The sequence below is a fragment of the Malaclemys terrapin genome, chromosome 1 (genome assembly GCF_027887155.1).
Source record: "Malaclemys terrapin pileata isolate rMalTer1 chromosome 1, rMalTer1.hap1, whole genome shotgun sequence".
In the NCBI taxonomy this organism is placed as follows: Eukaryota; Metazoa; Chordata; order Testudines; family Emydidae; genus Malaclemys; species Malaclemys terrapin.
In genome coordinates this window covers 326,701,163-326,715,635 of record NC_071505.1, presented here as the reverse complement: position 1 = coordinate 326,715,635, position 14,473 = coordinate 326,701,163, and the positions used below count along the sequence as shown (strand labels likewise).

General features: G+C 45.6%; 1 long non-coding RNA gene across 1 annotated transcript; it reads right to left on the bottom strand.

Annotated features, from left to right (window-relative positions):
* Nucleotides 1-3,050: 3,050 nt before the first annotated feature.
* On the bottom strand, nt 3,051-9,698 carry LOC128830038 (uncharacterized). The gene is made up of 2 exons (XR_008443526.1): nt 9,411-9,698; nt 3,051-6,269 (listed from the first exon to the last, which is right to left on the bottom strand). It is a non-coding gene; the product is annotated as an uncharacterized LOC128830038 (long non-coding RNA).
* Between the last annotated feature and the right edge of the window lie 4,775 nt (nt 9,699-14,473).

The window sequence follows — 14,473 nt, the reverse complement described above, 5'->3', positions numbered from 1 at the left end:
TAGACACATAGTTAATCAGTGTCATGGTTGGAAGGTAAAAGTAAGGTATCCTGCCTCCCAGTCTAATTAGGCTGCTTTGTACGTGACAGGTCTGTTCTTAATTTAAAGCTTGTCCTAACTCCGAATGAGATCAAGCGTTGTTTAGAATGGCCTGGAGGGAAGTACAATACTAAGTTTGGTCAGCTGCTTTTGACGCTCTAATAGTGAGCCTACTAATATATTGCTGCACCATATGCATGTGATCTGGGTTTCTTGCTGCTTTATGTATTTACTCTTACACCCTACAGGCTTTAATACTTACATTTGAATCTTCATCCCCTCATCTCTGCTTTCCCTGGGTAGTGCACTTTAAAATCCAAACCAACTGCTGTGAAGCAAAATGAAAGAAAGCAAAGAAGTCAGGTGACAACATTTGAGACACAATAGCATTTTGGGTAGAGTCATTGCTCTGAAAGATTGCATTTTGCATTCCCACTTCCCGTAAACATTCTTCTAGTCTCCAGGAATCAGAGCAAGAAGTAGGGGGCCTGTCTACTATACAAACAACAGGTCTGATGTCCTAGTTCTTCCCGCTGAAGTTACAGACTATTTTGTTTATGTAGAGCAGAAGCACAGAGTGCACACACAAGCCTCCTGCCTCAGCTTTTTCTAGGGGGATCCAAAATGCTTTGATAGTTAAACTATTTCCCTGTGTAACAATAAAGTAAGAACCAAGTTCTCTGCAGATTTCTTTTTTATACTGGTTGCTGTGGCCTGTTACTGTGATGTCTTTTCATAAAGGTGTCCAAAAGTCCTCTGACTTCTTGGAAAAGAAGTAAAAGAGTAAATCTTATTTAGTACATCTTTGTTGTAGAAGGGCTATTAGTGGTGGCAATAAGAGCCCTACTCCTCTTTACACTTACTCTGCACAGGGAGTAAAATCAACTGGAACTGGGGTGGGGAGTCCACGGTAGAAAGACAGTGAGTTTGATGTTCCACAGGTTTTGAGGACAGGGGTTTCAGGGTGCAGCTGTGCTCCATTGCATTTGCCCCCTTGGACCTTGTCGATTCCTAATCAGAAATCCACACGAGAGTTAACGTTGCTGGAAGTATCAGGGTGGAAGAGAAAGCTGCCTCTGGGGAGGGCTTGGAATTGGCATGCCTGTGGAGTGATTTCCCTGCAGATTCTTGGGATGCTTGATGTTTGCAAACCACACCTCCTGCCATTTTGTGAGGTTGCAAACTCCTCCCTCCTGTCTCTGGCACAGAGAATGCAGCATTTAGAGTGGGAGATGAACGTATGCATGGACTCTATCACTGTTATACAAATTAAAAAAAAAAAAAGATTAGCTCTTCTTTTAAAAACACGTGTTTCCCTTTGAAAGGGATAGACACCCTCACAGCATTCAGCATAAACCAACTACTAATTTGGGGATTAGGAGGAAGCTTTCCCTGCCTGGGTGCAGGTTATCCCTTAACTCCCTGTTGCAGGCTTCTTTCCTCTGATGCACCTGGTATTGTCCACTCTTGGATACTGAAATTGATGGACCACCACTCTCATCTGGTAGGGCAATTCCTATGTTCTTATGGATTAGGTCATATCAGGACCCACTGGGAAAAATCTTGAGGGCCATAATCACATTTTACTGGGCCCTTGGTCAGGCAGATTTCCTTTAACTGCTGGAATCTTGACTCTGCTACCAGTGCACCAGCTCATCACTCATGGCTGAGCAATGGAAGGAAAGTCCTTTAAGTTTTACGTCTCTCTTCCCCTCTGCTTGGTCTGTTTGTGAGACGTGTTAACTCCTCTTCTTTACTCTTCACACTGTTATGGATTGATTTCCTCCTCCCCTGCCCCCATTCAGAATGCCGTATCAAGGCAGCTCCTGAGACACGTCACTCAAGTTTCTTATTATTGAGGGTGGAACTTTGTAGCACTACAGAAAGCAGCAGTATTACAGAAAATACATTGGCTGCACCAGACACTAGGATCATTGAACTCAAAAGGGAGACTCATACCACAGAAGAGGAACGTCTGGATGCTGTCATGTGAGTAACAACTCTTCTCATCTGTTGTGAAAAGCATGTATTAATCAGCAACTAAACCAGCAGCTGTACCCGCTCATTGACAAAGAAACCCCTGGGGCTGCATGAAGTGAAAGGTCAGTGGCAGTAGAAATCAAAGCCCTATCTTGACCATTGCTGGCAACTACTGTTGAAGAGAGGCTCTTTCAGGGTCCCAAGGAGGAGATGGGGCTGCTACTTGCTCCTACAAGAGCCTCCATAACCTCCTGGGCTGCCCCACCAATGCCAGCTCTCTAACCACTTGCAGAAATGGGACCAAAGAGGAGAAGCTTGTCAGCTACAGAGTTAGCTGTCAAAGCAACAGTGACAGAGATGAGATTGATTACCACGTGTCCTGCCCGGAGAGTGAATTTGTTAATGATTTATTGAATCTGTCTTTTGCTCAGCGTCCCCATGGAAAGCACAGAACTTGACTGGTCCTGTTCAGCGTTGCAGTGTGAGGCAATGTCAAAAATCAGCATTTTGCTCATTAGAGCATCTGATTTTTGGTCTCCCTGAGTTTCAATGAAAGGTGACCTTTGGCTCAACATGGAAATATTCATGATGATGTCCTATGTGCTGCTCTGCAATTCAGGTTTGTCATCCACATAACCCTGCTTCTGGCTGCACTCCAGTACATGGGGATCCTGCGTGCCCTTTACCATGTGTGATTATCTGTCAGTGTGAGACAAAGTGGGGATGTGAGATTTTCCCTTGCTGGAGAATTATCTTCTGTGTCTGACATTAGGCCATTCCTATTACATGTGTACATTAAAGTAACTGTGTGGTTTGTAAAACTGAAGTTGCTCTAAGAGTATATTCTAATGAATCACCCTCAGAGTTTTGATCCCCACTCTATGGTCATTTTAAAGTGCTTGGTTCTCACAACACATTTTTTTGGTGGCCGGAGAGTGTGGCCACCAACTCTTGCGGGTGGCTGATCTGACAATGTTTCCTAAAATATTTAATTCACTTTAGGAAAACAAATAAATATGCACATACACATGTCCAAATCATTGTCATTTATTTATGTAGAGGTTTGGTTTTTTTGCAGACTCAATAATAAAAATAATGTACAGTTGTTTCTATTCTTTACTGGACCTAAACAGAATAGAAACAAATAAGGTGCTTTGCATGTTCTTGTCTTTTGTTGTTGTTTCTTTTGCTTTTTTGGTTGCCTTTTTTTTAGCCTTGCTAGCTAGTGTCGGAGAAAAACAGAGTTCTCACTCCTTTGGTTGGGTGCAGCAAAGTCAGATACTTTACTCTCAAGCAATTGCATAGAGGGAGAGAGCTAAACAAGTCTCTCTACAGGTAAACAATCACAGCAAGCATTTATACCCAGGGCCGGCTCCAGTGTTTCTGCCGCCCCAAGCGGCCGGAGGGAGGGCGGGGTGGCAGAAACACTGATCGGCGCCACTTTGGTGGCTCCACCGCACCACTTCGTTCTTCTGCAGAATTGCCACCGAAGAGCCGGACGTGCCGCCCCTTTCTGTTGGCCGCCCCAAGCACCTGCTTGCTGCGCTGGTGCCTGGAGCCGGCCCTGTTTATACCTTTTGTTACATACAATAATGAGCAACAGCTGCATTTTGTTTATACATAGGTCATCCTGATATCTTATTTTTCACATCTATTTAGACGCTAGTCTACATTCCATATTTATCTACACAAGGTCGCAACAACTTCTCACACAGTTCTTTCCCATTCGCCTCACACAATCCTCGCTTCTACAAATCTCGCGTTATTAGGGTTACAGCTAGCCTGACTCTTGCTCACAGAAGAGACTGTTTGCATTGAAATCCCCATCAAATCCCTGTCAGTTCTTGCTCTACTTCCACACACACACCTTTTGTACTTCTAGTACAACTAATATCCTTAAACCTCCATTTGCATTAAGCCTTGGATTTCAGATTCTACATCAAATGCTTCAACCTTAGGGGTTTTGATTGGATGCAATGACAATGCATCATTAGCATGGGCATGAAAGGTGTTACTATTATCACTTCCTTTACAACAACAATAATATAATCCTAAACCAAATAACAATAAAAGCAGTAACATTCCCACAGTAATAATATGATGGGGTTGTTGTACAGTTTTAGTCACAAAGCACAATACATCATACTTAGTACATAAAGTAACACTCTATAAGCTGTATGAAAGGCATTCTTTTCAACTTGATATATATTTTAAAGCATATGAATTTGCCCTTGTAATTCAGAGATTCTTGATTAATATGTATATCTCGCAACATGGTGGTTTTAACATACACACAGCTATCATTAGCTTGAAAAAGTGGGTGTCCTGTCAGGGTAGTTCCTTGTCCCATACCCTCCCAGCAAACGTAGCGATGAACAGTGACAACTTCTCCTGGCTTCAGTTTACGTATAAACTGAAGCTGTGGGGGTTCTAACAGCCAAAATGTCCATTGACTCCCTATCCCCATCCAAATGTCGGGTGTTATTCCAGGAGCACTAGCAACAAATCGGCTTGGTATACCAGGTGGTCTAATCTCCCAGATATCACGGTGAATAATCCAGTCCCACATGCTTCCTCCCCATAGACCCGGCAGGGTTCGGTATGTGGGAGCCCACAGCCCTCCTACCGGCCCATATGCTTGGGAGGAGTACTGTGAGTATATACAACTCCATCCTGAAAATCTCCAAGTATGTTTCCATGGCCACAAATCAGATGGCATTCCTGAGGTATCTGTAAGGGCGGTAGGCTATGCCTCATGCTCGAGATCACTCCGAATGGCCATCAGCTGGTGTAGTGGGGCGGCTGCCCCACACCTGAGAGTATGGGCTGCTGCAGGCCAGTGGGCCTGCACAGATGCACAGCCAATGGGAGAAGAGCTTATTGAGAGCCAATCAGGGCCCAGATTGGAGGCAGCCAATCAGTGCCCGGCTCAGCCCTATAAGAAGGCTGCTCAGGGAGCAGAGAGTCAGTCTGTTCCAGGCCTTTGACAGGGGAAGGTCTGTCTCCTGAGCAGGAGACCAGCACCCAGGACAGCGCAGCGCAGGCTCAGGGAAGCAGAGTGGAGCTTCAGCCTGATACCTGCCAGCCCTGAATAGAAGGGCCTAGCGGGTGCAAGGGGCTGTAGGGGAAGCGGCCCAGGGAAGCGGCCAGATGAGGGGAGAGAAAGAGGACAGTAAGACTGCTGCCAGAGGGTCCCTGAGCTGGGACCCAGAGTAGAGGGTGGGCTTGGGTCCCCCCCCTTGCAGTACACCCAGCCATTGGCTGTAGGGAGCGGCCATCATAGACTATGCCAGATCCCTGACAAGAGGGATTAGACTTTGGGGTGTGTGGTTGTACATGGTGGCTGGGGTATAGAGAGACTGCTGATTAACTCACTTCCCCCTGCCCCTGGAAAGGGGTGTGGATGGACTGAGGGGCAGTGGTCCTGAAGAGGACGCTGTGAGTTGGTGAGTGATATGGGCTCAGAAGCCAACTGAGAGCAAGACAATGGGCGGGATACTACTGAGAGAGGATGCTCCACTGGACTGAGCTAATTCCTGAAGTAACCAGTGGGAGGTGCTGTGGTGGTGAGTCCCAACCTTGTTATAGCTGGTCATTCAGGAAATCTTGAATTCTGAACATGCCAAATCCCATTGCAATACCTTCCTAGCCTCAGTGATCTTCACTTGGTTGTACACCCTTTATATACTTCCGGGAGGCATTAATATTAATGGAATGGGGGGGGGGTATATTGCAATAGAGTACAGGTTACATTATCTGTCACTGGAATAATTTTAATACAGGTAAAATTTCCTGTGGCAGAACAAACTCTTTGAGTATTCGTTTAATTATTCACTAATTGGGTGACCAAATAACAATAAGGGCCTCTTTCATCTAACACATTGCAAACTCCAGGGACAGCCATCATATCTATTTCACTATAGAACCAATCAATTTAAATTACAGATTCTTGGGGTTCATTTGTAGTGATATCATACTTTTCTCTCCTCTGACCAGTCTTTTTCCACTCAATTGTTTGCTTATATGGGATATCCTGAACCTTAAAAATTTTTTTTTCAAACAATATTTAAATAAATCAGGCAGGTAGTCCTTGGCACTTCACAGCAGTGTTGGTGGTTAACAGGACTTGGAAAGGGCCCTTCCAGTGTGGAGCCAGGGCAGTCTGTCGCTGATGGACCTTTACATAGATCCAGTCTCCTGGTTTCAAGGAGTGGCAGGGCTGCTAGGGTCTTTGGGTAGCGCTTCTTTACCTGTGAGAAAAGAAACCTAACACATTTCATTAGTGCCTGGCCGTGTTTTGCAGATCTCATAGCTGCTTGGGTACATTCAGCCCCCCCCTTTTCTTGGTTGTCAGCCAAGTCTTAGCTGTGAGCGGTGTCTTTGAACGGGTCCAGCATCTTATCTTTGGACTGAGCTTGGTAGCTATTTTTTCCCCCCAGTTAATTCATTCTGTTCTTTTTCCTTCTCTCCTTCTTGGCTTCCTTTAACCTACAAAGGAAACTTCCACTCTTCACTCATACACCTTTTCCCAACAAGGAACACATACACATTGCAATTATACAGTACATTAGTCTTATTATTCAATGTATGCCACAAATACCCTTCCAGTAAAATAACTTTATTACAGAGCTTTAGAGCAACAAGCCAGGACAAGCACACCCACTTTTGAGGAGTCCACTTGGTACAGCCTCTGGTGTCCAATAGCTTTCTCCCTCCCCAGTCCTCTGGCTAGAAATCTGAGGTAGCCAGAAGGATCCCGTGTGCAATATGGGGAGTGGGTTAATCTTTCATGTCCTTGCTTCCAAAGACTGTTGGTATGCAAATTTTAACAACAATTTTTTTCATTTAAAATATCTGGCCAATGAAGTTTCTTTTTCTTAATTAAGCAAATGTATTAGACTTTAGTATATCACATTTTCCTGATTTAACCAAACACTTTGTATTCCAAGTTGAATAAAACAAGTATCTGCTTTTTGATTTAATCCTTCTATTTAATTTTGAACTAGACTGTCTTATGAAAATATTAAATACAACAATTCTGGCCACGAGACAAACACCACAAGAGAGGACAGAGAACATGATTCCTATTGTGCCAGTAAATGGATGGTACGTTGAATGCTGTTCAGCTGGCATCAGTTGTCTCTGATTATCTGAAAGACAAAAGAACAGAGGTCTGCCCCTTCTGGGCAGTCAGTCATTGCTTAAAATATTTCCTTTATATAAATACTCTTGTTGATTTCAGGCAAAACAGAGGAATTACCCCATATTTTCTTGTATTTGTTTCATAGGCAGCCCAGGTTTCAGTGGCTTCTACCTTATCAATTAGATAATTTGCATTCATACAGATGCTTTCTGGCTTGCTTCTGGATCCAAAGCTATTCACAGCTTAAAGATTCTTACTTAAAAAGGGACACAATTAACTTTCCCAGACTTTTGATTGCCTTTTACTTCTAACTCCTGCTTTCAAACACACAGTGATCTGAAAGAAAACACTACTTATAGTGCCCCTTAAAGACTAAGAGGATTTTAATTAAATAGCATGGTAGGTTTGCATTTCTTTTACCCCTGCTACAATATACACTGCACATGTTCTGGGGAAAATACACATTTCCTCCATATGGAAACTTCCACAAAACTAGTCACATTAATTTCTACACAAGGTGTAACTGTTTCTTTGTGCTTACAAAATCTCCATGCACCCCTAGTAAAGTGACAGCTCGACCACACAGAGCTAGGGGCACTATCCTTCTCTCTCTTTACCAGATCTTTTATCTACTATTTTGTTACCCAAAACCAAATTCAAATCTTTTATTCTCCTGGCTTTGACTACCCTGCTGCAGCCACAACCTTTGGTTTTTATTTAAAACATTTTAAATCTTGTAAAGCATTAAGTCACCTTAAGGATTAAATGCTAAATACCATATTAAACAACACTAGTTTCCTGTGTCTGGCAAAAGTATTCTTAGTTTTGTAACTTTAAAACAGTACCAATTCATCTCAAATGTATAAAACACAGATTGTACACAGCAGGAGTGTTCTTCAGCAAATTTGACTAACTTATTCATAGTCGAATAATTCCACTTAAATAACCTCTTGCCTGGATTACTTACAGACATTTCTACCAAGTTTCACTGCTTGATTCTCTCTAGCAACTACAGAGTTAACTTCTCACTCTCTTTCCTTAAATCACTTGCTTGTCTCCCAAAATGACACCCAATCAACTCAGATTTTACCATTCCAATTATTGTCCTGGGGATCTGAAATCCCCATGCTTATAATTACATACTCCTTTCCTTCCACTATGCCCTCAAAGTTTCCACCCTGTTTTCCAATCTCTATCTGTTGCCTGCCCGCTTGGGCCCGATCCTGCTTTTCTCGCTGAACCGTCCCTTCCATGGGCATTGGCTTGTTCCACTACCAATTTAGCTAGGAGGGTGGTCTTCTCAACTAGCCCCCACCCTTCCTGGTCTCTTTCCTTAAATGTTCTTACTCACAAGGCTACCCGAGTCCTCCCTTGTGAGGCTTGCCACCTGGGCAAAAATGCCTGGCCCATTGGTGTTTAACTATTCAATTTTCTTTTGTGGCAAACACACTGCTGTTACAGCGTATGCTGAGCACAAATGATTAAATTTTGACAAGTCCCTGAAGGACCGGTACTTGCTTAGCCAGTGCTTCCTTTTCTGCCTGGAAGTCCTGTCTCAAGGCTTGCAACTTGCCCTGGGCGTAGGTTTGAGTTGCTGCCTGGTTCATGATCTATGCTCTTAATGGCTCAATTCTAGTTATCAAGTACACATCTCTTCCCTTTTCTCCAACTTCTCTATTGCCCAGTCCTGCTACGACTGGGGGTATATCCACCTGACACCCTTCCCGGTCAACCGAGGTGGAGAGAGGAATGCTAAACCCCTCTCCGGTTCTCAGACTTACTGCGGCTGAGAGTGGGCACACTTTGAATCATGCAATCATGCAACATATAACACCAACAATACCAAGCAAAGCAAACATAAAATAACAAGGGCAAAACAAATAGATGGTGTGCATTCTGCAGGGCTCCCCCCTTTTCAATTTTCTACCAAAACTGACAGATTTCTGTCACCAATCTATTCCTTGTGTCAGGTGATCAGGCGGACACCGCAGGATCACTGGGGGAAGATAAAGAAAACACACCATATGACTGAATTTTAAAGCTTCATTAGTAAAATAATACAACAACAGTGAGTGTTGGGAATGTTCCCACATCACTCAGGGGGGAAAAAACATTAATGCCCTAAGCCACTTTCATACTCTCACATACGTCCAGACTGGACACGTCTGTGTATAATCCCCAGAGAACCGGGGTGGGGGGAGCATGGACGGGAGAGTATCCTGTATACGGCTTGTCCAGAATCTCCCACCTTGCTTCCACTCTTGGGAGGGCTGTTCTTTTACACTCTGGGGTCTCCTGGGGCATCTTTTTCAGAGATTCCAGTCCAGGCCGGCTGCCTGTGGCTTCTTCAGCGTCCTCAAACCACGCCGGCTCCAGGGTCGCAAAGGCAGACTGTTGAATTTCACTGGACAGTTAAGCTTTGTAAATGTAATCTAAGTCCTGTAACTTGTATTGCCTTTGGTTTGCCTCTGTCATATATATATATAAATTTTTTTTTTTCAGTCAGCTGGGGCCAAAAGCAGTTTTCTTTGTACTTGGCATAGTCTGCTTTGATTCTTGACCTTGAACGCAGAGCAGCTTTCTCTTTATCTCTGTGCCAAGCTGAATTTTTCAAATTAACCCGTTCCTTTCCTCAATAGACAAATTGTTCCCATTGTGTGTCAGAGGCTTTTTGGTGATTAAAAGCTCCACTGAGATGTATGATCTTATCTAGATTGAAGGTACCTTCTAGTGGGCATTGTTTAGATGGATTTTCACGCATGTAAAGATTCCAATACCTAAATTCCTGCAGGTTCTAGGACCATAATGTATGTACATGTAATCTGCTGGGGTACCCTTAGGGGCTGAGGGAGAATGCTTAGACTGCCCCCCACCCATTTTCCAATCCCACACACCAAGGCCTCTGTTTCTAAATACCACAATGCATCGGTTTTCTCCTCTTTTTCTCCTTTTTTCTCCTTTTTATTTAAACTGAGGGCGTCACCACAACCCCTCTGTCTGGACTGAAAACACCTGTGTTCTTCTCTGAGGGCATTACCACAACCCCTCTGCACCGATGCATTAACCTAATGCATTTCCCTTATGCATTAACCTTATTGGGGGTAGCAAAACAGTTCCCCAGCACCGCTCTGCATCTGATCCTGCTTCACAGTCAATAAGTTCGGATGGCGTAAGCACAACAGGGACAGACGGCCCCACGGACAGTCCTCCTCCGATACCCCAATAGAGATTTCAAAAGGTCTCCTACCTCTATTGTGGTGCCATGGGGTTCGAAGGGGAACAGTCCGCAGCAGTTGCCGCTGTCTCCGCGGGCATTGCCATCCCGGACGAGCCCCCAAATTGTCAGAGAAAAACAGAGTTCTCGCTCCTTTGGTTGGGTGCAGCAAAGTCAGATACTTTAGTCTCAAGCAATTGCATAGAGGGGGAGAGCTAAACAGGTCTCTCAACAGGTAAACAATTACAGCAAGCATTTATACCTTTTGTTACATACAATAATGAGCAACAGCTGCATTTTGTTTATACATAGGTCATCCTGATATCTTCTTTTTCACATCTATTTAGACGCTAGTCTACATTCCATATTTATCTACACAAGGTCGCAACAACTTCTCACACAGTTCTTTCCCATTCGCCTCACACAATCCTCGCTTCTACAAATCTTGCGTTATTAGGCTAATAGTTAGCCTGACTCTTGCTCACAGAAGAGACTGTTTGCATTGAAATCCCCATCAAATCCCTGTCAGTTCTTGCTCTACTTCCACACTAGTAAGTCTGCTTCTGTGAAAAGTGATATTTGTATGTTTAATATCACTTTTCACAACAGCAGACTTGCTAGCTAACTGGGAGGCAGCGAAAAGTGATATTAACAAACATACAAATATCACTTTTCACAAAAGACTTACTCAGCCCTGGCAAGCCGGGGGACAAATGAAGCTCTGGATGGGGAGGTGGGTAGAAAGGCAACGCGGGTCAGGGGCAATTGGGGATGGATGGAGGGCTGAGGGAGGCAGTTGCTGGCTGGGGGGATGGATGAGGGGTTGGGGGAGGCAGCAGGGCCCAGGGGCAATGGAGGTGGGGTGGTGAGCCCAAGGCCATAACCCAAAGCCCAGCACCATGTGGCCAGAGGACAGAGCACACGGCCAAAACCCGGCATTGGAGGATGGAGCAGAGGCCAGGTGTGATGTGGGGGGTGACCCTGGAGCCAGCATCTGCTGCTGCAGCATGGCTAGGGCTGGATCCCATGGCCCTGGAGCCAGAGCCCGAAACCCTGCAGCTGGGGGATGGAGCCTGCTGTCACATGGCCAGAGCCTGGGGCCATAGGAGGCAGTAGGGCCCAGAGGCAATGGGGAGATGGTGAGCCCGGGGCCAGAGCCCAAGCCCAAGCTCCATGGCTGGGGGACAGAGCCTGAGCCCCACCACCCCCAGGAAGGTGGGGAACTCACACAGGCTGCCTGCTCTTCCAGTGTTTGTGGCTCCAGAGGATGGCAGGGCCCAGCCCCAGGGGAGGAGCCATTGCTTTGCCACCCCCCCACCCCGTCACCACCCAGGAGGCTGTGGCTGTATGAAAAGCCCCTGGTGGCTGCATGCAGCCACAGAGGCCACATTTGAGAAACACTGGTTTAGATCCAGATCTTTAGCTGCCTTCAATCTGCGCAGCTCCAGTGACTTTAGGCTTGTCTGACCTACGGACTAAATTGGTGCTGCTGCGATAGATGCAGTGGGCATCAATTTAGCGTCTAGTGAAGACGCGATAAGTCAATGGCAGAGTGCTTTCCCGTCAACTTCAGTACTCCACTTCAACAAGAGGCGGAAGCTATGTCTACAGGAGAGAATCTCCCTCTAACACAGTATGGTGTAGACACCGCTGTGAGTCAATGTAAGTCGTTATGTAACTTAACTAGTATAACTTAAATCGACTTACAGGGTTAGTGTAGACAAGGCCTTCAGTACAGCTGTGCTGATTTACGCCAATTGAAGATTTGACCCCTTGTATATTAGCTGCCCCGGTTGCTGTTTGTGCAGGGAAAGATGGGAAAATCTGGAACTCATACAATCATTTCAGTTTAAATGGCGTATTCTACTTCTTCAAAGTGTTTTGTATTAGAATAATCAAAGAGAATTGTCATTATTAACATCTCTGTCAAGTGCAGCTAGAGAGTATTATTCATTTTCAGGCGATTTGGGACACAGCAGAGAAGTAGTGGGTCAAATAATCTTGATATCAAGTTTGTATATTGCATAGCTAAAGATGTTGGACTCTATGTAGGAACTGCTGTGTAAAATTCTATGGCCTGTGTTATGCTGGTCAGTTTTGATGATCGTAAGGGACACTTCTGATGTTAAAAATCTGTGAATCAAAGAAAAGGGACTTCTTAGATTTCTAGGACCACCAGAATTCTTTCCATTAGAGAGGGCAGATATCTAGTAGTTAGAAGAGGTGACTAGGAGATAGGATTCCTGTTCTCAACATCTAGCCCGGCTTGCCATGTGATCTTGGGCAAACAGGGCCGGCTCTGGCTTTTTTACCGCCCTAGGCAAAAAAGCCACCCGCCGTCCCCCTTCCTCCCCACCCCCCACCAGCGCGGCAGGGGAGGGCACTGAGCCCGGCCGCGGGCCCGCAATCCCCGACCGGCCGGAGTGCCGGGGGGAGAGCCCCCGTGGGGAGGGCGGAGCTCTCCGCTCTCCCTGACCAGCCGGAGCGCTGGGGGGAGGGCGGCGAGCCCGGCCAGGGCCCCACCGCGCCGCCCCTCTCCAGGTGCCGCCCCAAGCACATGCTTAGTGGGCTGGTGCCTGGAGCTGGCCCTGTGGGCAAATCACTTAAATTCTCTGTGCTTCAGTTTGATCATCTGTAAAGTGGGGATAGTAAAACTTACCTGCTGTGAATAATACTGTTATTATGGAGCACCATAAATATGCCCGCTGCTTTATAGAACATATAAAGAGACAAGGCCTATGCCCTGCAGAGTTACACAGGACAATGGTTCAGGCAGAAGGAGATGCATGGACATTCTTGGGGAAGATACGTAGGAAGCCTAGATGAAATAGGGGAGTTGAGGAGAGGTTTGAAAGAGGGGAGAGAGGGTGCTTGGTGCATGAGAAGTGACGGGCTGTTTCAAGCATGAAACTAGAAGATAAGAGTGGGAGGAGACATGTGGGGCCAAATCTTGCTTTCAATTACACTAGTATAAAGTTGCAGTAACTTCTCTGAAGTCAATGGAAGATTGAATGGAGAGAGGAATTTTGCCCAAAAGGAGCAGTTAGGAGAGAGCACGCAAATGTGCAGAGGGACTACAGTCAGAACAGAATAAAATGTCTGACTAAAAGGTTGTGTTGCCTTGCCTAACATTTAATACCCTTTTCAAAGTGTGACACACTCCTGCCAAAGTGTAGGAGGTGATTCTGTATCAGTGACCTCACCTTCCTCCCACACATAGAGCCAATGTCTTTACCTTGAATCCTATTCAGCTTCCAATCAGAGAATGCACTGCGTCAGTTCTTCACGGTCTGAGAAATACATCTTGATTTCAACAAGAACTGGGTCACAGACATGTGTGTGCAGAGTTGTGCTGAGTGCACTGCCGGCACTTAACAAATGACACGTCACTGATAATAACAAAGTTACTCTATCTCCAACTCCTGAATAACTCTGGTCTCCTAGACCCAAATCCAAAAAGGGACTTAGACATTGCAACACTCAGTAATACAGAGCCTAATTTTTAGGCAGCTATTGCTCAGCAGAATCCACTAACTTTGGGGTGGGCTAAGCTCCCTATACAATGCAGGGGGAGAATTGGGCACCTAAGTATGGGATCCACAATAGCCAGCAAGCCTAGGCCAGGCACCTAACTATCCAATAGCAGATGCTGCAGGCAGGGGTGTGTCCTAAGCCTCACCCCTCTCAGGGAGTGCAGATGCCCAGAGGCAGAAATTTAGGGTAGGTCTATACAGCAGCTGGGATGTGTGCTTCCTAGCTAGCCCTGCTCCAGCTAGTATGCTACAAACAACAGTAAGGTTGTAGTGCCTCAGGCTAGCCCCCTGAATACAGTCCCACCCAAGACCTTGGGTTTGCACTTGGATGGTTATCTAGTGCCACAGTGGCCACATGCTATTTTTAGATGCTAGCTTGAGCCAAGCTAGCCTGTGTACATCTATCTGATCTGGGAATTACCTCTCTCAGCTTCTGTACAGAGATACCCTTAGGTGTCTTGGGGCCTTCAATGGCAGAAATTTAGGTGCCAAGGGATTTTAGGTGCCTCCAGGGTTAGAAGGTAGCAGAGCAGAGGTTTTGAGGATCTCAGTGGTGCCTAAAAT